The following is a 25,747-nucleotide window of genomic DNA, read 5'->3' as shown; positions in this document are numbered from 1 at the left end:
ATTTTAATTAAATTAGGGCTTTAAATGTAATAGTGTATTAAGGAACTTTTCATAGTGCCTGGTATCTAGTGTTTAGTAAATGCTGCTCTTTTGTTATCATCTTCACTGTCACCATCATTATTTTCTTTCTTTTTTAAAAGAATTGATTTTAAAGAGAGGAAGGGAGAGGGAGAGAAAGAGAAAAATCTTGATGTGAGAGAGAAACATCAATCGGTTGCCTCCTGTATGTGCTCTCACCGGGGATTGAACCTGCAGCCTGAGTATGTGCCCTGACCAGGAATCGAACCAGCAACTTTTTGGTGCATGGGATGATGGTCAACCAACTGAGCCACACTGACCAGAGCACCATCATTATTTTCAATGTTCTGGAATCTTTATTTGTGCCAAACTAAGCTTTTATGTGTCCAAAGGCATTGCTTATACCCCCACCTTTTTCTTAATTTGAGAAACTAGAATATTTTTTTTTGAGAAACTAGAATTTTAATTGTATTTTTTTGGTGTCTCTTTCATATAGCTTTTCTTATATTCAGAAGTTTAGTCTGCATAATGGAAGAAAGAGATATACTTATTTATTTTTTTGCTGTTTGGGTTAAAGTGACCAGGATTTAAACAAATAACGTTGCAAGGTGAAAAAATTTTCCTGAGAAGTAGCACTAGAATTTCCCTAAGAAATGAAATTATCGTTGTTTGGGAAAATAATTTCAGATGTCTTTGGGCAGAAGTTGAAACTTAAAATCTTAGTTGTTGAGAAATGAGGTTCAGAAAAAGGGAAAAAGTTTTCCGCATGAAACAGAGAAGAATTTGCTAGTTTGGCTTGGGAAGGGCGTGTGGGCAGGTGAGAGAAAAGGGCAGGCGAGTGAGGGGGGAGCCGTGTTAGGGATAGACACATGGTCCAGGTGGTCAATCAGAGGGGAGCATCTTTAGGCTTCAAAGAACAGTTCTCGGGTGAATGTGCTAGTCAGCCCGAATCCCAGGACATTCACGGGAGCAAATGGGCCATGATGTCCTCTCTCTCTGCCGGGCTTGAGCGGTAAGGATGCCAGTTTGGGGTTGCCAGCAGCCATTTTGTCACCAGGAGGCACAAGCTTGAATGAGGAAGAAGCTAACTCAGAGAGAAGCAGAACCAAGAGCAGCAGAAAGACTAAGGCCCTCTCCCCCCAAGTTCAGCTGTTACATTTCTTTTGTGCTTTGATCAGTTTGAGTCGATGTTTCTGTCACTTGAATTCAAAGGAGTGCATGGTGCATGCCGATACAGGGGGCTCCCAGCCAATAGATGACAGAGGTGAGAACAGCGCAGGTCTGACTCTGAAGTCTGGGCCCATCTTGCTTCAAGGCAATTACTCTATCACATGAGGAGATAAAGAGCCTTTAAATTCACGTTTGTCATCTGTAAAATGGGAAGGTTGGGAGTAAATCAACCTGAGGTAGTCAGACTCTCAGGCTACGTGAAGATTAAAAATGAGAAAGACAAGGCAATTTTAATTTTTCAAACTCCTGAATTGAAACCTGAGATTTATATAGCACAGGTACTCGTAAATTAATTGAGATATCACATTTATTCACTTTTTGCTTTGGATTTATAACTCATTGAGGAAAGAACAGTTAGCTACCACCCATCAAGAGATCCAATGTGCAATGCTACTAATTTTTAGAAGTGGAAATATAAGTAATTGTTTTAGAAATGCATCTTTTTTTTTAAAAAAAATTCTCACCCAAGGATATTTTTCCATTGATTTCTAGAGAGAGTGGAAGAGAGAGGGAAAGACAGAGAGAAACACTGATGTGAGAGAAACACATCGATTGGTTGCCTCCTGCATGTGCCCTGACCAGGGCCTGGGCTGGGGAGGAGCCTGCAACCGAGGTATGTGCTCTTGACTGGAATCAAACCCGGGACCCATAGGTTTGCAGGTCAACGTTCTATCCAGTGAACCAAACCGGCTAGGGCTAGAAATGCATCTTAATAGATACAAGCTTTTGAGAAAAATGGGGTCATTTAAAAAATGAGCTAATCAGGTGGAACGTTGGGAAACTGGTGGGTCTTTTAGGTGTAAACACAGATAATAGAACATTTTCAGCCATACCATCTGTCCAAGGTTTAAAATCAGATGTATCTGTCCCAGACTACATTAAGTTGGCATTCTTTGCCTTTAATTCCATGCAAAAATAATCCATTGAAATACTCTTCTGACAAAGTTTCTCAACAAATCATTGTGCAACTTTACTCACTTATTCAGCAAAAGTTTGTTGTATGAGTCCTCTGTGTCAGGTTCTGTTCTAGGTGCTTGGAATGAACACAACAGAAAAGCAAAGGGAAATATCTCTGCCTGGAGGACAGATAATAATAAAACAAACAAGTAAATATATGGTATGTGGGATGCTGATACATGCTCCGAAGAAAATAAAGTAGGAGAGGGAGCTCTGGGTAGGATGCCACTTCAATTTGGGTGGCCTCAGTGATTAGAGGGACTTTTAAGCAGAGATAAGGAAGGTGAGAGAGGGATCATGCACATTTCCGAAGGAAAAGTGTTGTATGCAGAGGAAATGACAGGTGCAAAGGTCCTGAGGCAGCATGCATCCTGCATGTTGAAGAAATACCCAGGAGGCCAGTGTGCCTGGAGTGAGGTGAGAGAGTGGCTCTGCCGAAGGCACTGATGATAGAGAGTCTCAAAGGGTGGATGAGAAGGGGAGACCACCTGGACCCCAGAGGTCAGAGGTCCCCACCTCAGCACTGTCGATATTGGGGGCCAGGTCAGTCTTTGTTGTGAGTGCCATCCTGTGCAGTTGAAGATGTTGAGCAGCACCCCTGGCCTCTGCACACTAAATGCCAGTAGCTCCACTTTTCCTGACCCCAAGTGGTGACAACCGGGATGTCTCCAGGCACTGCCAAATGTCTTGTGGGAGCAGTCACCCCAGGTGAGGACTTTGGCCATTACCCTGAGTGAAACAATAGGTCCCCGGAAGTTCTGAGTAGAGGGGTGACATGATCTGACATGACTTAGAACCCTCACTTTGACTGCAGTCTCTTGTCTGAACCCCCAAAGGAAATTTAAGTTTTCTATTATTTAACATTTTTAGCTCGTTGATTTTCCTGCTGATGGAGACGGTGAGGTGTTCTGTAATAACACTAACAATAGAAATATAATGCAAGTCACAAATGTAATTTAAAATGACCTAGCAGCCATATTAAGAGATAAAAAGAAAAACGGAAATTAACTTAAATAATATATTTATTTAACCTAATATGTCCAAAATATAATATTAACATGTAATCAATATCAAAAGTTACTAATGAAATGTCATCCATGGATCTCAGTGGTGATGGCAGGAAGTGCGCATTCCTGGGGCTTTTCAAAGTGCAGGTGCTTTCTCATCTCTCCCAAACTCGCCACACCCCCAGCCAAGGGGCTTGGGGGGTGGCTTCTGAGCATACGTGACTGGTATGTAGAATGAAAGATGGCTGAGGGCATCAGAGGTAATTAAAGTGCCCCTTGGTCCAGCGCTTGACACGTGGTAAGCAACTTAGGTAGCATTTGGGCTTCTTCTGTTCCTACCAGTCACCTGCCTTATAGGCCAGCACCAAACCCCAGTCTAGGGGGTCCCGATGGCTGGGCGCCAATGCAGGGGTGGACGCCCACCCCAGGATAGGTGAGGGCCCACCCCCAGTAGAGAAAAAAGTTACTAATGAGATACTATACATGTGTTTGGTCCTAAGCTGTTAAAATCCAATGTGTTTTCAGTCTATACTTGCGGCGCTTCTCAGTTCCGATCTGTCCCATGTCCAGTCCTCACGCACCATGCTGGTTAGTGGCTACACTACTGGACAGCACAGGACTGTAGAGTCTGAGCTCAGGACAGGAGATGGATAGAGCCCTAGTGACTCAGAAGCAGGCTTTCAGTAGCATCTAAAGGCCTGGTTTTGGCCAACCTTCATTTTCGCCCGCCAAAGTCTGGGGGGCAAACCATCCCTGTCCAAATGCATTGGCACTCAGGGAAGACCAGCCTTCCTGCGGGCATAACGCAGCGCCATAAATGAGAGCAAGTGCTTTTAGAAATGATGACGTGACGTCATGCTCTGACGTAATGCAATGCGACAGGTTGTGATTTTTATTTTGGTAAGGTTTCCTCAAGTGTAAAGCGGGAAGTGAATTTGAGGTTCCTACTGCCCAGGACCTCGGAATCCGGGCCACGCTTCAGCTGGCCGCAGTAGTGATCCGCTGCTCATACGCGGAGCAGCTGTTTCCAGACGAGTCCTTAGTCCTGTTTGATGTGGCTCTTGTGTGGTCCACTTGGATTCCAGGCACATTCCAAGACTCTCCCAGGATTGAAGAGGGAATTGAAGAAAGAGGTCTTTGCAACCCAATCCACTCCGCAGGGTTAAATGGTTTTGGAACTGGAGTCCCCACTGATTCATGGGGCATGACTAGCAAATACTTTTCATCTCAAATGGAAACGGAGATTGGTTTTTAATGATTGTCTGGGCTCCCGTGATAAGGAAACTTCTGAGGAGGCCTCTGACTCATAGGAGAGAGTACCTTATTTAGCCAGCGATGTTGGCCATGGACATGGGCAAGGGCAGTTACAGTTTATATGCTGTGCATTTGGCCTTCCTGACCTAAGGGGGCTATTTATTGCGTCTGGGATGAGCACATAACAGGAGTTTCTTTTTCTTGGGTAGAAACAGTGCCCAAGGAGGGGCGAGGGTCCTACAAGTAAGTTAGACTGAGGAGCCAGCTCACCTGGAGCAGCTCAGTTGGCTGGAAAGGTAGACCCGTGGCCGATGCCTTGCTGAGCTTGTTGTGTGGGGCACAAGCCCACTGCTAAGTCCAGGTGTTGGGAGGAGCACAAGTCTGGAAGCTGGGAGGATTGAGAAAAGAAGGAATGTGTTGTATCAAATAATTGGAATAAGCAATTCCGGGTAAGGAGAGCTTACAGGGCAATGGGGTTCATCTCGTGGCAATCCACATGGCTTAGTAGCGTCTGCCTGGAGGGATGCTGAGGTTGTGCCAGGGTTTAGGCAGAAAGCAGGCATCATTGATTGATAATGTCTGCCATGAGTCTAGGCGTTATGCAAGTCAGCACACATGCTACATATTTACCACCTCTGATTTACAGGCGCGCTTGTGCTGGGGTTCAGAGCCGTGATGGATTGCTAATGTCTGTTATGGGCGTAGGAGTCATGCAAGACAGCACACATGTCATCTATCGGCAAACTCTGATTTAGAGGCATGGCATAGTGATGGCATACGTGCCTTTTGTGGCTTTCTTTGACAGTGGCCTGCTTTGTTTTCTCTTTACATTTACATTATTTGTACAGTGAACAGATGCTCATTAGTTGTCTAGGTCTGTGCCTTGGTTAAGCCAGACTCATCTATGCTAATAAAAGGGTAATATGCTAATTAGACCAGATGTCTTCCAGACATCTTTCCTGACAAAGCCAGGGACGTGGCTAGCCTGCAAACCACCCCAGGCCCCTTGCCCAGGCCAGCCCCCCCCACCATGGACCCCCCCAATCTGGGTCCCCTTCAGGGAAGGCCAGCTGGCCCCCACCCATGCATCAGGCCTCTATCCTATATAATAAAAGGGTAATATGCAAATTGACCCTAATGGCAGAACAACCCCTAGACCAGTCACTATGAGGCACACTGACCACCTCTTGGTCCCTATCCCCGGCAGACAGGCTGTGATTTCCTGATGGCCACCTGCTGTGGGGGTGGGGCTGGTGAGCGGGCAGGAACAGCCAACCTCTCGGTCCCTTCCCCTGGCCATCAGGCACCGATCACCCAATGGCAAATGGAGAACTGGGGGTGGGTGCCGGTGGGGGCTGGGGCCAGCTACAGGAAGCTGGGAAAGCTGGCTCTTATCGCAGGCCAGGCCTAGGGACTGTACCCATGCACGAATTTTGTGCGCCAGGCCTCTAGGTCAGTAATAATAAAAGAGTCTCCAAACACACAGGGCAGACAGTGGTAAGTGCTACCGAGTAGGTGGAGGAGAAGGGGCACCGGAGTTCAAGAATGGCTTCATGAAGGAGGTGGCATTTGAACAGAGAACTGGAGATGGGGCAGATTTTCAGCATGTGGAGGTGAGGGAAAAGGCAAGGGGTGGAGGAAGGAATCATGAGTGTCTGTGGGAAACAGCGAGCAGGTGAATTTTGCACAGAAAGAACAGTGAGAGAGAAGACTGAAGTTGGATGGGGTGCACTCTGGCGGATCCAAGCTGTGGAACTGGGACTTACAAACTGTCCATATGGAGTGACATGGAATATGCAGCGGCTTCTAGAGTGTTGTTGAAGAGACAACAGGTAGGTGCCTCTACTACCTGGCAGCCCACCATCAGAGCTTAAGTCCTCAGAGCCTAAAAAAACAGATTTTCAAGAGTCTGAAAATGCGACAGGATAAAAATAGCACTAATTATGGAGTGTTTCTCATCCTTTGCACATTCCTCGCTTGCTAAGGAAGACTCCGGCTCGCTCACTGCCATCTCTTCTCCTTCTCTGTCCTTCACAGGGCGTCTCGTGTCACTTGGATCTGCTGGTGGAGAATGAAGAGGGAAAAGTGGAGAACTGAGCTGGAAGAACATTTCAGAGCACTTCGAGGTGAGAAGCTGGGCTGTGTGAGGCTGAGTGAGGGACAGGAACAACATTTGAAGGGTTATTTCTTGCAGTCAAGAATATAGGTAAAGGCCTGGCACCATTCTGAAATCACTGTTACTTGTGTACAACATGTTCATTCAACTGTGACACAGATCAGGAGCTGCATAGGATGGTCCTGAGTCCTGACTTCAGGGAAAGGGGCCTCTAGCGGAAGCCTTGCTGCTAGAGGTCCCCTTTAGGTTCTCATCAGCCGCTAGGACGTTGCTCATCCTGTACAGGAGTTGGGCTCTAAAGCCATCACTGAAGGGAAAATTCTCCTAAAGTCAAAGCCAGCCTCCCACCAAGTCCCCAAACCATAACCTGAATATGCAGCAGTGAGTTCAGGTGAGCCAGACTTTCTCCCAGGCTTAGTTCAGACCAGAGTTTCTTGCTGGGGCTTCGCTGAGAGAGTTGGCCTGTGTTTGGGAGCCACATTGTGTGAAAAGCCCACACAGAGTCTTGTGCTCTGCAAGGTGAGAGGCTCACCTGTGCAAGAATGTGGGGATGAAGGGCAGAGGGAAGTCAGATTTATGCCTCATTCGCACACCTGTTTGGGGCACATACTCACCGAGGGAAATGGGGAACACTCCCCAGCCTGCACGGCTCCCTTCCTTCCCTCCTCTGTCTCCTGGCCTAGCGCCCATCCTTGATGGCAGGAGTTTAACGCATATAGGATGTGGCTCTATGGCATGGTGTTACCACAAACACTCCCGATGGCCTCATAGGACTGTGACAGGGTCAGGGGAGGACAGGAAGTCCCCATCACAGTCTACCCACAGCCCACGCCCCACTCCCTTAGCACAAGGAGGAGCATGCAGGATGATTTTGGCGGCTGGGGAGGAAAGTTAAGTTGATTTTAGATGTAGTCTTTACTTCTGGTGCTGGTTCCTAGATTCTAAATAAATCCCTCCCTGGGACGCAGACAGCGGGACGGGCCAGAGGGGTCATGTGTGCGCCCTTCTTCTGGAAGCCAGCTAATATTTTCTCTTCAGCAAGAACAGGTTCCACCCGGGGCCCACTGAATGTGATAATGGCAGCTCCCCTGCCCCCACCTGTGCTCACGTCGAGCCTGGGGATTGGGTCTTCCTGCCCCAGCCCAGGCATGAGACATTCTGGAAACGGCATGAGCTCTGCAGGACCAGGGAGGGGGGAGGAAGCCATCTGTCCCGCAGAACATCAGGAATGAGCGCATGAAGTGTGCTCCTCACAGCCGAAGCCACGGAGATGGCGGCACCATTGTTTTCCTGCCAAACTTGATGTGCCCAGTTGGGAGGGATCTGGCGAATTTTTCCTACCTGCTGCCTCTTTCTGTTCTCTCATGTCACCCCAGCCTGTCTCTCTGAGTTTTCTGAGTCCCCTTCCCTCTTGCTCTTCCCTCCCGAGCTGCCTTTGTGCGGCTGCCAAAGGAAGGCTCTCACTTTGATGGGAGGAGAGGGCGATTGGTGGTCGTCACCACTGACAGCTGCTCTGTGAGCGTCTGACAGAGGGGCCATTAGAGTCTGTGACAAGCATCTCCCCGTCAGAGGCTCCCACCATGCGGCTCTTTATCAGGCCGAGTCACAAGGCCCGAGAAGCCCCACATGATGAGCAGCAGGTGTCCTTGGGGTTGGCTTTCCTGGGGGTGGGGAGAGCTGGGGAAATGAGCCTGTGTGACCACACCTGGATGGGCAGAGGGGGCAGAACATTCCTTTTACTAGAGGCTCGGTGCACGAATTCGTGCAGGGGCGGGGGGGGGGGAGGGAAGGGGAAGGACTGCAGGAGGTTGGCCGGTAGGCCCTGATCTAGTTGTGCAGATATGCCAAGGTAGCAGCAAGCAAAGACCACAGACAGACCCCCCCAAACAGCCTGAGTACCAGCTACACTCTGAGGTGGAAATACAGTTCTACTTCGCTGCCTGCCCTTCAGCATCTCACTCTCCTTGGGGCGGAGTTGCTGACAGACAGGTCGTCTCTCCTACCTCAGCCTCACATTTTCTTGGGGCTCCGCCCCCAAGCATGATAGGTAGCTGACTTTGGCCAATGGTGGCACACCGCTGTAGGAGCACTAGCCAATCAGTGGTTGGGAGGTGCGGGCAGAGCTAGAAGTGGCTGACAGGTTGAGCGGCACAGTCCAATGGCAGAGGTAAGGTGGCGGTTGTGCTTACTTTACGTCTTTGCAGTTAGGCTGCTGCCTTGCCCCTTCTGCCCCCTCCAAACTGCTACTCTGTCTGGATGAACATCGATCAGCGTTGAGGCCACTCTCCTCCTACAGGCTTCCTGGACCCAGTTCTCCAGTGCCCGGAGCCTTAGTGGGGCAGGGGAGGGGGGTTTGCGCGGCGCGGGGTGGGGGCGGAAGAGCCATAAGAGGTTGGCTGTGGGAGTGCACTGAACACCAGGGGGCAGCTCCTGCGTTGAGCATCTGCCCCCTGGTGGTCTGTGAGAGTCATAGTGACCAGTTGTTCTGGTCGTTTGGTTTTAATGGTTGCTTAGGCTTTTATATATATAGATTCTTAGAAGTCCTGACTTCTTTAGGTGTCAATAGTTTGTATATTGTTTAGGCTGGGGCCTAGTAAGACTTTCCCTGCAAATTCTGTCAATGGTCTGATTTTCTTGTAGCCTTAGATTTAGGGAACTGTACCCAGTGTCAATATTTAAACTATGAAACCACAAGCCCCAACCACTCAGAGGTGCAGCCCAGGCGATCCAAACAGATTCAGGGCAGGAGCAGTTGGCCCTGGGTGTCCCAGCCAGATGCGGCCTTAAACGTACCCCACGTGGCTCACGCATTCCGTGTGCCATTTGATCACACAGTCCACTGTCTTAGGGACGCGTGGAGTCCATCACACATGCTTTCAACATATGTCAATTGAAATTGTACTAAGCAAAGGAGAGCAAAAGAAAAGCAATCTAAATAAAGCTGGCAAATACACTCGCCAGTCTACGTAACACTCTGTGATCCATACTGTACGTGAGATGGAAAATGAGACTTTGCTGTCCCCTCGGGGGTCCCAGTCCCTGCATTTCACTCAAAAAGTGGGCTTCCCACCCTGTTTGCTGTGTTCTAGTGTTTAAAGAGGCGTATCGGTCATATAACCTGGCCTTTAAATGTAGGTGAGCTATAGGGTGAACAGAAAAGCCACCGTCAGTTTCAATTCCACAGAAAAATGGTTGGTGTTGGGCTGGCTGGGAGGTGGCTGGGTGTAGCAGCGCGCAGGTGTAGACAGGTCACCCTCTTAAAGATAATTTTTAAGGATGATTCTGACCATTTGTAAATTGCACTTTTGTGCTGCCCCCAGGACCCAACTCCTGTGCACGTGGCCACGTCGCTGTGTTTGCACCTTGAACTCGGCTCACAGCACACCTTACGCTTCACAGTACAGCAAAGCTGCCTTCAGGGAGCAGGAAAGTCAACCTGAAACCATGCAGAAGATTCTCTTCTGAAGGTCACTAGTTATTCCTTGGGGGTTTTAAGATCAAAACATTTCCTCATGCTACCTTTTCTCACTATAATCAACCCAGCTAATCCCAAGTTTCTGATAGTTTCTAGCGTTGTGTCTATAGAGTAGAAATAATACGGTTGTTTGTTCGACATGTGGATCATCCATTTCACTTCTTCCAAACGACTCTCTTAGTCCCCTAACATCTGGGTTCCCCCACTTGCAAACAAATCCAAAATTACATCCAAGTTTAAATTAGACTTCTGGCCAGATAAATTACTTCACAAATCTGGAAGGAGGAGATGGATTTTTACATTTATTGTCAGAACAAGGGCTATTATAGACGTATCTAGTCCACATTTTATTTATTTATGTTTTGGCTTGAATATTTTGGGAAAATTTGATTTTAAACCTAGTATCCCATCTAAATTTTAATCCCATATATATTCAAAACAGAATGTGTTCCATAACACAATTATGTGTGATCTGTTTGCTGAACAATATTGGGCCTTTTAGAATGAGAACATCCATTTATTATTTACCTACGTTAAATCATAAGAAATTGGATAGAATTCCTGTTTTTGACCCCCAAGTGGATTTCCTTGCCAAAAAAGTAGTAATAAATACAAAAAGACAGGAAGAAAATTTAGTTTCTTAGTACTGAGTGCTGTACTAGTCACCAGTATTCAATAAGGCTCATTGATTTGATTTAAATCAAAAAGAGAAATGAATAATTGACATTTCTTATATTGGCGACTGCTGTGAACACCAAAATGAAATTTCTGATGAAGTTGAATAAAGGTCAACCTTTAGAAGACAATTGAATATGTTTTGAAGTAATGAGACCAGCAATGTTCCAAATAAGACACAGGAAGGACACATCTATAATACAGACACCCAATCTCTTTAATAATAACAAACACTTAAACAGGCACTAGAATAAAATGAGATTCCAGGTGGAGCTTAGGTATTTCTTTTCTTAGAAAGCTAAGTCAACCTAACTAATACGCCTGTGTTTCTAAAAATGATGGTTTCTACTTGTGAATAATGGACTAGTTCAAAGAATAACTTTGAAATCTACACCTTTAAACACTGATGTTCTTTAAAAATAAATTATAATTAAGTCTTGGCCAGCATGGTTAAGTGGTTAGAGCACTGGCCCATGCACCAAAAGGTCACAGGTTTGATTCGTGGTCAAGGGCACAGACCTAGGTTGGGGCTTGTGTGGGAGGTAACCAATCAATGTGTCTCACATTGATGTTTCTCTCTCTCCCACCCCTTCCTCCCACTCTCTCTAAACAAACAGACAAACAAAATCAATAGAAAAAATATCCTCAGGTAAGGCTTGACCACAACAAAAAATTAAGAATCTTTCTTTAAACACACACACCACACACACACACCACACACAACTTTACTCCAATTCCTGATGCCTGGGATCCATGAGCTCAGTCACCTTTTGCTCACATGGTAAATGACAGAAATGTGCAGCATGTCTTCAGAGGTGGCCTTTAGTATCGGATAATGTTTGTTCAAAAGAGGGTGGCAAGCAACAGTCTTGATCTTTTCTCTCAAATTTCTTCCTCCCTCCCTACCTCCCCCCTTCCTTTCTTCCATTTCTGGACAAAGGAAGCCATGCTAGGATTTGTCTACCGAGGAAAGGATAAGGGAACTCCTGGGGTTTCTATACACCTTCCCACTCCCTTCTCCTCTGATCTTCCCGAAGTTCTCACACCTCTTACAGAGCCTTGACTTTGCTCATTCTTATGCCATCCCTCTTCTTGGAGCACATTGCTGCACTCTCTTCTGGCTCAGTCCCACTTGAACTTCAAAGCGCAGTTCAAGCAACTGGTAATCAGGTACCCCCAGGCTGAGTGAGGTGCCCCCTGCCTTGGCTTTCTCATTGCCCCCTGGAAAGATATTTGTGGTAACATGTTGGTAATTATTATTCTACCAATGCATCTCCCCCCAAATCTGTGTTTGTTTGAAGGGCAGGGAATTTATCTTTTATCTCGTTATCCCTGGCTTCCAGCAGAGCCTAGAACAGGGTGAGGCTCAATTAGATATTCCAGTCAGTGTAATAAATTATCTTCAAATGTTTCTATTTTTTTTGAGGGTGGTGGGGGCGCAGTGGTTTCTGGAGGTAGGCACACCAATATACTGTGTGTGTCGGGGCGGGGGCGGGGGGGCGGCGATTGGCTGTGATGTTTTCCCAACAGGATGGTGTTTTATTTCATTGCTTTGGTTTATTTTCCACAATGATATTTAATTTATTTTGAATATCAAATAACATATTTGGAGGGAATACACCTTTTTTTGTTAAAGGGAGGAGGCCCATATTTTAAAAAAATATATCTTTATCATTGAAAATATTACTGACATCCTCTTTTATTCCCCTTGACTCCTCTCCTCCCTCCCCCACCCCCTGCCTTCATCACACTATTGTTTATGTCCATGGGTTATGCATATGTGCATATAAATCCTTTCTTAATCTCTCCCCACTCCCACCCCCACCCCTGCCTTCCCTCTGAGATTTGTCAGTCTTTCCATGCTTTTATGTGTCTGGATCTATTTTATTCACCAGTTTATTTTGTTCATTAGATTCCACATATGAATGAGATCATGTGATACTTACCTTTTTCTGACTAGCTTATTCACTTAGCATAATACCCTCCATGCTGTCTCAAAGGGTAAGATAGCCTTCTTTTTACAGCTGTATAATATTCCATGGTATAAATGTACCAGAGCTCTTTTATCCACTCATCTCCTGATGGGCACTTGGGCTGTTTTCAGATCTTAGCTATTATAAACAGTGCTGCTGTGACATAGAGGAGTATATATTCTTTCTGATTGGTGTTTCGGGTTTCTTAGGATATATTCCCAGAAGTGGGATCACTGGGTAAACTGTCTAACCTTACAACTTAAAGAATGAGAAAGAGAACAACAAGAAAAGCCCAGAGGAAGTAGAAGGGAGGAAATAATAAAGACCAGAGCAGAAATAAATGACATAGAGACTAAAAAAAAATAAAAATACAAAAGATCATGAAACCAAGAGCTGGTTCTTTGAAAAGATAAATAAGATTGATGAACTCATCAAGAAACAAAGAGAGAGAGGACACAAATAAATAAAATAAAAAATGAAAGAGGTGACATAACAACTGACCCCACAGAAAAACAAAGAATTGTAAGCAAATGCTATGAACAACTATATGCCAGCAAGCTGGACAATCTGGATGAAATGGACAAACTCTTAGAAAAATATAATATTTCAAAAATGAATCAAAAAACCTGAATAGGCCTATAACAATGGATAAAATTGAAGCAGTAATAAAAAAAGAACAACAAAAAATCTCCAAACAAACGAAAGCCCTGGTCTGGACAGCTTCACAGGTGTTTTACCAAACATTCAAAAATGAACTGACACCTATCCTCCTCAAACTTTTCCAAAAAATCCAAGAGGAAGGAACACTTTCAAACTCTTTTATGGGGCCAGCATTATCCTAATTCCAAAACCAGATAAAGACACTACAAAGAGAATTACAGGCCAATATCCCTGATGAACATAGTTGCTAAAATCCTTAATAAAATACTAGCACATCAGATCTAGCAATATATTAAAAAGATCATACACCTTGCCCAAGTGGGGTTTATCCCAGGGATGCAAGGTTGGTTAAATATTTACAAATCAATAATTGTGATACATCATAAACAAATTAAAAGTCAAAAATCACATGATCATATCAATAGATGCAGAAAAAGCATTCAACAAAATCCAATACCCATTTTTGATAAAAACTCTCATCAAAGTGGGAATAGAGAGATCATACCTAAACATAAGAAAGACCATATATGACCAACCTATAGCCAACATCATACTCAATGGGCAAAAACTAAAACCATTTTCCCTAAGAGCAAGAACAACACAGGGATGTCCGCTTTCACCACTCTTATTCAACATAGTACTGGAAGTGCTAGCCATAGTGATCAGGCAAGAAGAAGAAATAAAAGGCATCCAAATTTGAAAGGAGGATGTAAGACTTCCATTATTTGCAAAGGACAACATTTGTACATAGAAAACCCCAAAGACTCCACCAAAGACTACTAGGGGTCCCATATCCTATATAATAAAACCTAATATGCTAAGTGTCCAGTCGTCTGTTCAACCAATCAAACTGTAATATGCTAATGATATGCTAAGGCCACTCAACCACTCACTGTGACATGCACTGACCACCAGGGGACAGACAGTTGACAAGTCAACCAGTCGCTATGACATGCACTGACCACCAGGGGGAAGATGCTCCGACCAGTAGGTTAGCTTGCTGCTGGGGTCTGGCCAATAGGGACTGAGTGAGATGAGCCAGATACACCATGGAGCCCTCCTGCATCCCTCCCCAGCCCTGATCATGCACTGGTGGGGGTCCCTTGACCTGGCCTGCACCCTCTCACAATTCAGGACCCCTCGGAGGATGTCGAAGAGCCAGTTTCAGCCCGATCCTGCAAGCCAGGCTGAGGGACCCCACAGTTACATGAATTCATGAACCAGGCCTCTAGTTTTAAATATAAGAAAATATCTGGAAGTATCCCTCTTAATCATAACAGCTAGCAGTTGTTGAATACTAACTTATGACACAGACAGCCTTGCGAGAATAGATTCCTGCTACTGAGTGCCTAAAATTCACTCTTTAAATCTGGCTTGGGTGCATTTGATTGGCTGGAGATGGGTCAAGTGCCTGCACCTTAACTGCAAGGGAGGCGTAAAGTGTGAAAATATGGGTTTTAGCCTTTATACTTGCAGGTGATCACTAGTTTTCATCAAGATTCATTAGTAGGAGTTCATCCAAATGTATGAAAGAAAGTTCATATTTGGGTCAGGCAAAGAAGCATGGCAAATGGCCACTAAGTCTGAGAAGCTGCAGCAGGTGCTCTCAGCGTCCCAGCCCCACCCCTGTGCGCTCACCATTTCACTGCAATTTGGCCCAAATCCCAACAGTCAAGGCTGCATTTCTTTGCTGAAGGTCTTTCTCTTGCGGGCAGACCTGCTTTACACTGAGTGCCAGAGTTGCTGAGAAGGATCCTCTCCACGTACCCCACCATGGTAACTGCATTGATAACGCACTCTGTATAGGCTGCCTCCCCTTTTCTCTCTCAGGTCCCCACTCACCTACTGGGGTTTCCTGGGATCACATATGAAAAATCAAAAACTACCACATACTCATCCTTGAACCACTCAAGGCCAGGGGAATGGAACACTCTGATTGGGCCAGCCAGGATCTTGCCCCGCCTCTGTAACCTGGACCTGGGGCAAACTCCACCCAAAACACATGGAACACAGTTGGTGGAAATTTTCCAAAAGATATCTTGGGAGAAATTACCAAAATAAGAATAGATTCTGAACAGAACAAAAGATGAATAATCTATGCAACATATGTTGGTCAGCAGAATGGATGACTCCATTGGGGGGAGAAAAAGGGTTGCCAGAGAGGACTAGAGTCACTGAGAAAACCAGAGGGGAACTAGCAAGGTCAGTGACGAGGGGTGGGCAGTCAGGTAGGATACTGGCTTAAGCAAGTGGCCCAAGGTCTGAATGCAATTGCACTTTCCCAATCCAGCCCTCATGCGATGATCACACTCTGATAACCTAGACCTAAGTGTAAGCTTTTGACAGTCACTGTTCTCTAAAACAGGAATTGCTAAGTAAAAAATACCTCTTACACTAAGAGCTGTGAAGTTACAGGAAGTGATGGAAACGTGCTTAACTCTTGATTCCCACAACCAAGAATTTTAAAAATGCTTAAACTGTTTTATCATACTTTTGACTTCTCCTCAACAAAGTATTTTGAGATAATTTCTATGGAAGATGCCCTATGAAAATAAATTGGTTTGAAATGGCAGAGGTTTTATTTATGTATTATTTTTAAAAAATATATATTTTTATTGATTTCAGAGAGGAAGGGAGAGGGAGAGATAGGAACATTAATGATATGAGAGAATCATTGATCAGCTGCCCCTGCACACCTCACTCGGGGGATCCAGCCGACAACCCAGGTATGTGCCCTGACTGGGAATCGAACTGTGACCTCCTGGTTCATACGTTGATATTCAACCACTGAGCCATGCCAGCTGGGCTGGCAGAGGCTTTAAAAGAATATAATAGATTGATAAAGTGGGTCATCTTCTTACATGTTTGGCATGACTCCCAGAGAAAAAAGTAAGAAAGAGACAAAAGTGGAGATAGGGCAGAAAAGCATTTTAGCTGAGAAAGATGACCACACTAATATGCAGTGAAAATAGTGACCCTTCAACTTTCAAAGAGTGACTTTTGTCCTCATGCTCAAAATATATTCTGGTTGGAAACATTCCCAAATCAGGTAAGAATAGCATGTGGGAGAGCGTGTGTGTGTGTGTGTGTGTGTGTTTATGTCGAAATAAAAAGCACATTATAAGCATACTAGAGGCTCAGTGCACGAATTCGTGCACAGATGGGGTCTGGAGGAGGGTGGGGGAAGGCTGGGATGGATCAGCCTGCTGGGCAGGTGGTGGGACACCCTTCCAGCTCAGGATCTGGATCCATCCTGCTGACATTTGCGCCGGTTGTCGGGAGCCACCTGGTGGCTGCTTTTATATTATTTCTTTCTTGCAGAGCATCTAAGGAGGGGAAGCAGCTGTGGTGCCTGAGGCTGACTTCCAGGAGGCCGGCAGTGCTGTCGGATCGTGCAGGTGGCACTGGTCCATCATGCCTGGCCCCTTCTCTGGAGATTGGACCTGCAGGACTACTGAGGAAGTGAGTAGCTGTTGCTGGGCTGGTAGCCCCTTGGGACAGGTCGGTCAGTTGAGCGACACTCCTGCTGTGGGAGCGCACTGACCACCAGGGGGCAGCTCTTGTGTTTAGAATCTGCCCCCTGGTGGTCAATGCACATCATAACGACCGGTCTTTCCAGTCACTCTGGTTGGTTGGTTGCTTAGGCATATATATATACTAGAGGCCCGGTGCACAAAAATTTGTGCACTCGGGGGGGAGGGGGGCCCCTCAGCCCGGCCTGTGCCCTCTCGCAGTCTGGGACCCCTTGGGAGATAACACCCTGCTGGCTTAGGCCTGCTCCAGGGTGGGAGAGGGCAGGCCCAATCCCTAGGTGCAGCCCCTGGTTGGGCTCAGAGCAGGGCCGATTGGGGAGTTGGGGCGCCACCCCGTCATACACAGAGCAGGGCGATCGGGAGGTTGTGATTCCACCCACAGTCACGCTCAGGGTAGGGCCGATTGGGGGGTTGGGGCACCATCCCCTGTCACACTCAAGGCAGGGTCAATGGGGAGGTTGCGGCGCCACCCCCTGTCATGCACAGAGCAGGGCCAATCAGGGGGTTGGGGCATTTTCCCCCTGTCACACACAGAGCAGGGCCCATCAGGGGGTTTGGGGCTCTGTACCCTGTCACGCACAGAGCAGGGCCCATCAGGGGGTTGGGGCGCCACCCTCTATCACCCACAGAGCAGGGCCGATCAGGGGGTTGGGGTGCCGCCACTCTCACACTCAAGGCAGGGCCAATGGGGAGGTTATGGCTCTACCCCATCACACACAGAGCAGGGCCTGTGGGGCGGGGGGGGGGGTTGCGGCACCACCCCCTGTCACACACAGAACAGGGCTGATCAGGGTGTTGGGGCGCCTTCCCCTGTCACAAACAGAGCAGGGAGGATAGGGAGGTTGTGGCCCCACCCCCTGTCACACACAGAGCTGCAGGGCGATCAGGGGGTTTGGGCACTGCCCCCTGTCATGCTGCTCCAGCCGCCAGGAAGCCTCGCGGCTCCACTGGTCCCAGTGCTGGGAGGCCTCGTGGCTCCGCTTGACACCGGGGCAGTGAGGCCTCGCTGCTCCGCTGATCCCGGTGCTGGGAGGCTCCACTGATCCCGGTGCCAGGAGGCCTCGCTGCTCCACTGATCCCAGTTCTGGGAGGCTTCGAGGCTCCACTTGACGCAGGGGCAGTGAGGCCTCGCTGCTCCGCTTATCCCGGTGCTGGGAGGATCCGCTGATCCTGGTGCCAGGAGGCCTCGGGGCTCTGCTGATCCTGGTGCTGGGAGGCATATTACCCTTTTACTATATAGGATAGAGGCCTGGTGCATGGGTGGTGGGGGCCAGCTGGTTTGCCCTGAAGGGTGTCCTGGATCAGGGTCGGGGTCCCCACTGGGTGCCTGGCCAGTCTGGGTGAGGGGCTGAGAGTCGTTTTCAGGCTGGTGGGTGACTGAAGCTCCCAACCTCTCCTTTTTTTCTTTTTTTTTTTATTCTGGGATTTATTTACCTTCTATGGCTGTCACTGGAACTGAGAGCCGGCTTTAGCTCTGAGGCTCGGCTCCAGCTCTGAGGCCTCGGCTGCTGAAAGCAGGAATCTGGGTTTGTTTGGGTTGTATAATTAAAACACTGTTGCAACTCCAGCTCAGCTGGCTGGCTGAAAGCATGGGGTTTGTTTAGCTTCTACAATTGCAACACTGTTTCTTAGACTGCAGCTCAAAGGCTGGCAGTGGCAGGCAGGGAACCTTGGCTTCCTCCTTTACTGGAGCAAGCAAGCCTCCTGTTCGCTTCAGCTGCCTGGCTGCAGGCCGCCATCTTGGTTGGCAGTTAATTTGCATATTGCCCTGATTAGCCAATGGGAAGCGTGTTGGAGGTATGGTTAATTACCATGTTTGTCTATTATTAGATAGGATAGATGATCATCTCCACTTAATATTCTAGGACAGATGGGGAAGGGAGTGAAATGAAGGACCTTTGCCTGGGCAGTTGGTACTGGTTTAAGAAACTGCTGGTTGTCACTGTATTGATGCTTCCCTTTGCACACAGGAAATCTTTGGATGCCAATGAATGTGCTTCATCTCAGCATAAACTCTTCTAAAAAACACTGACTTACACAAACAGATACAATATTAACTTGGGCTTGGTGCAGAGATTTGGACAATCAGGAGCAGAACATGGCACAATTCACTTCTGATCCCTGAGAATGGAAGCCCGGGTTTCAGAAGCCCTGGTGACAGCCACTGGAGCTGTTTCCTAAAAATGCAGTCTTTGGTCTTGCTTTAGACCAACTGTGTCAGGGCCTCGGAATCTGTATTTTTCTTCTTCAAATGGCTACATTCATTTACACAATTTAAATGGTATTTGTTTTTGCATAGATGATATATGTTCATAATTGTAAACTCAAAAGATTTAAAAGGACATATAGGGAAATGTAAGACTTGGTCCCATACCTTATTTTTAGGATCCTTGTTCCCCTGTTACCAGACCCTTCTATAGACAGTTAATACTTGTACAAGCATATAGGACACATAAGACACACACACACACACACACAAATACATATATAACACATACATATGTCAATATATGACTATACATACACACATATTTATCTATTTAAAACAAAGAATAACAAATGACATGCATGATTCTGATTTTTAAAAACTTAATCCTCCAATAATTTCGTATACATACAGTCAGAGCTAGCCTGTCAGCTTTTAGCTGTTGACTTGCTGTTCCATCATTGACCAGTCTCCTACTGATGGATATTTAGGTTGTCTCCAATATTTTCCCTGAAAGACAATGTCATAATGAACACCTCTGTTATTTTTATATAAAGGGTGTCCCAAAATTCACGCAAGATTTGAATTTTGCGTGAGCATTAACAACAGCAACAACAAAAAATAAAAGCCAAATTTTACTTGGTTTATTGAATCAGATGCTAATATCTGTTGCCCTTTGATTTCAATCCCTTCAATTTGATAAGCATTACCAAGTACCAATTATGACCCAGGAGCAGGGACAATGAAGGCCCATGAAGACCACGGCTTTGCATCTGTGCCAGCAAAGCCGTGGAGGCCATTTACCCAATGTGCTATTCCATACATAACCCTATACTGTATACTTTATGAATCAATAAAAAATTTACAATTTTTAATTATAAACCTGTGTTTTCTATCAAAATTACTTCTTGCGTGAATTTTGGGACACCCTTTATAAGCAGAACAGAGCCCATATCGGTTGGTCTTTTCAGTGTTGAGCCATAGAAAATGAACTCTAGCTTTATTGAAAAGGAATCTATTGGAGTGTCTTCAGATGGCCAGGGGACCAGAGAAACCAGGAAAAGGGCCGAAATTGGGGTGTGGAGGACCTTGTGTCCTGAAGATGCTGCTGCCAACACTCCTGGGCCCAGACGTGGCTGCTGCCTCACCCAAAACGGGAGTTTCAGCTGGAATCGCTACAGCTGGAATCGCAGCCACAGTCACTTCTGGGGCCGGATGTAGCCCTGCGGCTTCTGCCAGAGTAGACTATGCTCGTCTGTGTCATAACCTCACAAAGACTCACCGATTTCTATGCATCCGAACTGCAAAGGAGTTCAGGAAGGTGAGAACGAATCTCCACTCTGGGAATTTGCTTCTGACCTCCACTGAGTTTCATCAGAGGGTCAAGTCCTTAAACAAAACGGGGTGCATTGACAGGGTTCCTCCCTGAAGCAGACCCTTTTCCAAAGGCCTGGATGCAAGGAGTGTATTGGGAAGATGATCCTGGGAAGCACCAGGGAGGACGTTGGGAAATGAGACAGGCAAGGGAGGAGAGTCAATGAAAGATGCATTGGAATGTAGCGAACCCTGTGGGCATCTGGGCCGCAGTCCATTGGGGACCCTCTAGGAACTTCAGAATTGCCCCCCAAGGGGTGGGAAAGCTGGAATACAATTCCTCCAACCCCCGTTCTTCATTGGTTGAGGGTTATCCTTAAATCCCTAGATGAGTATGCTATGGGGTGCCAGTGTGGACTCCCAGAGAGAGGGAGAGCCATGGGTGTTGGAGGTGGGACGTTGTCGGTGTGGACAGAGTTTGTTCACTTTGGCTCCGGGTAGACATGGAGGTGGGCCATGGGTATTGGTGGCCTCCGGCAGCGTCTTCTTCAGTGGATTCGTGTGCTGGCTGACCAAAAGTGAGAGGCTGAGAAGATCTCAAAAGAAGAACAAACTTTATCTACAGAAGAGGAAACAGCAGTATGGTTTATTCATTGACTGCGGAGCAATCGCCCACTTGCTATATCCGACCTCTGGTGAAGAATGCATAACAATCCCAGCAGTGGGGTCAATGTTGCTAGAAACTTCTAATTCGTTTACTATTGATAGACATCAGCTAACGGGAGGACATTAGACACAATGTTTACTTTCTAATGATCAGTTTGTGGGACTATATTTCTATATGCCAATTTTTCTCCCTCCTGAGCAGTACTGATGAGTACACACGGAATTCTGACTGCACCATTAGGTTTGATGAATCCATATAATTGCTGCACAAATATTTTGAATTTAATTGCATGTAATGTAGTTAACACTCTGTTATCAGTGCCCATAAGGGAGCGGTGGGGTGGATAATTCAAAACGGCCGAAAACCCAAAGTCATTCATGTGAGACTTGGAAGGTCTGTATTGGACTTCAGGCGGCAGATTCACCCTTCGCACTGCATTTTGATTAGGCCAGTAGGAACATTTCTTTTCATTTGATAAAACATGGACCAATGGGAAGGGAAGGTTGTGGAAAAGTATTCTGAGTGTCGGCGAAGTTGGCTGGCATTAGAAGTTTCCAAAAGATAGCCGTATTTTAGTGATTGAGAGTTCACTGGCTCAAGTCTCATTAAAGTGAGTCAGAGTATTTCTCTTCATTGCTTATGCATATTAAGTACCAGGCATCGTATTAAGTCCTTTGCAGAGATGATCTCATTCCTATAATTAGGGGATGTTGAGTGGCACAGAAGAATGAAACTTCTAGAATCAACCCGCCACGGGAGTGGTTCACATCTTAGTTTCTGCCAAGCTACTAGTTGTGTAGAATTGGTTCAAGTTACTAAATTCAGATGAATTTTCTCATCTGTCAATAATAATAGGGTTTAACCCAAAGTGTTGTCGATGGCCTATGGTGACTGGTTTATAACTATTATGACCAGTTTATTTTACAGACAGTTAAGTTTCTTTCTTTCTTTCTTTCTTTCTTTCTTTCTTTCTTTCTTTCTTTCTTTCTTTCTTTCTTTCTTTCTTTCTTTCTTTCTTTCTCTCTCTCTCTCTCTCTCTCTCTCTCTCTCTCTCTCTCTCTCTTTCTTTTCTTTCTTTCTTTTTAAATCCTCACCTAAGGACATGCTTGGATAGAGGGGAGAGAGAGGCGGGGGGAGGGGGGGTGGGGGGGGAGGAAGGAAAAGAGAGAGAGAGAGAGAGAGAGAAACATTGATCTGTTTCTTTCTGTATGCGCCCTGACCAGAGATAGAACCTGTAACCCGGATATGTGCGCTGACTGGGAATCGAACCGGCAATCTTTTGGTGCAAACAACCAATTGAGTCACTCCAGTCAGGCAAGACAGTTTTAGAGTCAGCAGTCAGGGCTTCTTCTGCTCATTCCCTAGTCAGAGCTCTCGAACCCTCCAGAACAGTGCTCCTCAAACTTGTCAGTCTGTGAAATACCTGGGGACCTTGTTGAAATGCAGATTCTTAGTAGATCTGGGGTAGGGCCTGAGATGTTTGCATTTCTAAGAAGCTCCTGGTTGACACGTAGGCTGCTGAGTGATGGACCATGCATTGCGTAGCAAGGCACTAGCTAGTTGGGGTGGAACATTTTAATTTCAGCTGAATGTTCTCTTTCGCATCCATAGCAGGTTCAGAGAGGAAACGGTGCTTTCTGTCTTCTTGGCTACGTGTGTGGTCCCGCCCAGGCCTCCGACTTCCGTGAGGCCGTCCTAGTCCCTCTGGTCCCTTGGGCATGTCCCTTTTCCATGCCATGGACTGAGATGGGAGAGCAGGTTTGGGAAGGGGTTGGGGGTCAGGAGTTCCATTCTGGATGTTCTGTGTTTCAGATTCCGTTAGGCTCATCCGATTCCTGGAACTGCTGGGGACAAAGACAGAAGCAGGAGGGAAGCACGTGAGCATATATGTGGGCCTTCAGACCCAGCCATCCTGCTTTAAGAACACTGTAGGTCTCCCTGCAGGGAAGAGGGAGTGGGTGGGGAATTCTCAAGGGTCTGTCTGGCTTGCAGGGTCTCTGTAGGTCTGCAAACCTTGGCTGTGAAGGGCTAGGAAATATTTTAGGTTTTGTGAGCTGCATTAGCTAGAGCTGCTATACATTACAAAATACCACTGACTGGGTGACTTAACAGAAATTAATGTTCAGAGTTTGGAGGCTGGAAGTCTGAGATCAGGGTGCCAGGGTGGCCGGGTTCTGATGAGCACTCTTCCTGTCTAGCAGATGGCCACCGTGTTACTGTGTCCTCACGTGGTGGTGTGTGTGGGAGAGAGAGAGAGAGAGAGAGAGAGAGAGAGAGAGAGAGAGACCTTCCTCTTCTTATAGGGCCACAGCCCCACCATGCTGGCCTCACTCAACCTTAGCTACCTGCTAAAGACCCTCTCTCCAGATACAGTCACAGTGAGGGTTAGGACTTCAACATAAGAATCTGGCGGGGGGACGGAGTACAATTCAGTCCATAGTACGGGCTGTAGAGACTCTGTCCCAGCTACTCAACTGTAGTGTGGAAACAGCCACAGCCGCTGTGTGGCCAGGGGGGCGGCTGCATGCCAGGGCGACTTCTTTACACAGGCGGTGGCTGGATTTGGCTCCCAGGCTCGAGGTCACTTTCTGCCATTCCGTAAAGGTAATAGATTGGTTGGCTCTGAGGAGCCAGGGGATACGGATGTTTGCAAAACAAATTATACACAGAGCCAGGCGTAGAGTAGGGGCTTGACATGTGTTTGCTTTGTTTAATGCTCAAGTTGACGTCTACTTTGTTCTTTAAAAAAGAATGTCGCTCCCCATTTTCCTAAATTGTCACTTCCTGCTCTGCCCCCATCATTCTCGTGCCTCTGGTATTGCTCTCACGGCCCCTTACCTTACAGAGAGATTGCATCTGACACGTGCATTAGGGTCTAAAGTCAGTGGTAAATTGGTGCTTGATGCAAAATCATTGTGTCACTAAATCTTCTCTACCATGGCTGTACCCAATTTTATTCCCATCAGCAGTGCATGCTGTAGAGAGAGGGTCTAGCTACCAGAATTTTGATCACTTATTCATATATATGTCCCTACATTTAGGGCAGGCGGGAAGTCAGTCCATTCATCACTAGGACCCAGGGAAAACGCTCAGGGCCGCTCCATGGCTCTGAAACTTCTTTTCCGGAACAATTGATGAGGAGTGTTGTACAGGACGATGGAACCTGGAGTGCGTGGACCGGGTGATAAGATGGTGATTAATTTGGATGTGACTGCGAGGGCTGCAGAGGGATGTTACTACTTTGAGTCTTGATAATACAAAAATATTCAACCCGTTCCTGCTCCCTGTGTGCCTCCGATGGGAAAGATACGACACATAGGAAAACAAGATTCTTTACTAGAAATACTACTTTGCATGCTTATCTCTCACTGTTTTGTGTGGCTGGGAGAAATCGGAAGAAAACAAACCAGGCAGTGAATGGCAGGAATTGTGGGGCAAGATGGCGTGTTTGGGGTCTGCAAATGGATACTGAAAGTGCAGGATAGCGTACTGGTTTGCGGTTGTATTAGGGCAGGTGCTAGAACTGGTGGTGTTAGTAATGGGACTTTGAACTTCTCAGTGGATGTGATCCTGTGGGCATGTGGTCATCTCAACAGCACTGCCCTCAGCCCCTATCGCTAAACAAAGTCCCCGTCATTACTGGCATCTCCCACCCTGGCCTGGAAGGCTAACATTACAGCAAAGGTAAGCCTTTGCTTTGTAGAAGGAAGTTTCTCGTTGACGCAGAAAGAACATGGACTTCGGCTTCTGCCAAAGGCAGTTTTGAGCGCTGTGTGCTGCATAACAAATTACTCCAGACCTCCTTGACTTAAAACAACAATAAATGTTTATTACATCAGTTTCCATGGGTTAGGAATTCAGAAGTGGCTTGATTCCCCCATGAGCTTGTGACCCAAATCTCAGCTGGGGCTGCACCCATGGAAGGCTGCCCTCTAGGGGACTGGAGGGCCCACTTCCCAGAAAGCCCACGGGCATGGCCAGCAAGCCGGTGTGGCTACCAGTGGGAGGCCTCTGGTCCTGGGATACTGGCCCCTCCAGGGGTCTGTGTCTTCGCAGCAGGATGGGTGGTTTGCCCCAGGGAGAGCCAAGACCCAGGTATAGGTTACAACGAGGTGTAGGACCCAGTTTCAGGAAACATGCAGGCCACCCCGCAGTATCCTACACAGCACAGCCCTGCTTCATGGGAGAGGGGCGCACACCAGGTGTGAACTCCAGGGCCCCCTGGAGGGTGGTCACGATAAGAACTTACTGGGCAGCAGACACTGCCTCCACGCCCTGGATCTTGTTGGGATCCTCTACTATGAGAAACTGTAACTCACAGTTTCACTCATTCGTCGGAGGTCACACCACTAGTGAGTGGTGGGGCTGGGGTTGTATTTCACACACACAGCTGAGTTCAGAGGCCGTAGATACACTGCCTCCCATGCCCTCCTCGGAGACCTGTGTTCAGGTCCCAGCTCTGCCCAGGGCTTGCACGTGACCTTAGTAGCAGCCTGGCAGTGCTTGTGCGGCAACAGTTTGGAAAGCACAAGCGCAGGCCTTGGCCTGTGGAGGCATCCGGACAGAAATTCTTTTCTTTTCGCTTCCTCTTGAATTTTCTAAACTGGGATTCATCTGTAATAGGTGATAGGAGAGAGGTATTTTACATAGTGCATGCAGGAT

This window comes from Myotis daubentonii, chromosome 8, assembly GCF_963259705.1.
Source record: "Myotis daubentonii chromosome 8, mMyoDau2.1, whole genome shotgun sequence".
In the NCBI taxonomy this organism is placed as follows: domain Eukaryota; kingdom Metazoa; phylum Chordata; class Mammalia; order Chiroptera; family Vespertilionidae; genus Myotis; species Myotis daubentonii.
The sequence above is the reverse complement of the archived record's forward strand: the minus strand, read 5'-3'. Positions refer to the sequence as shown.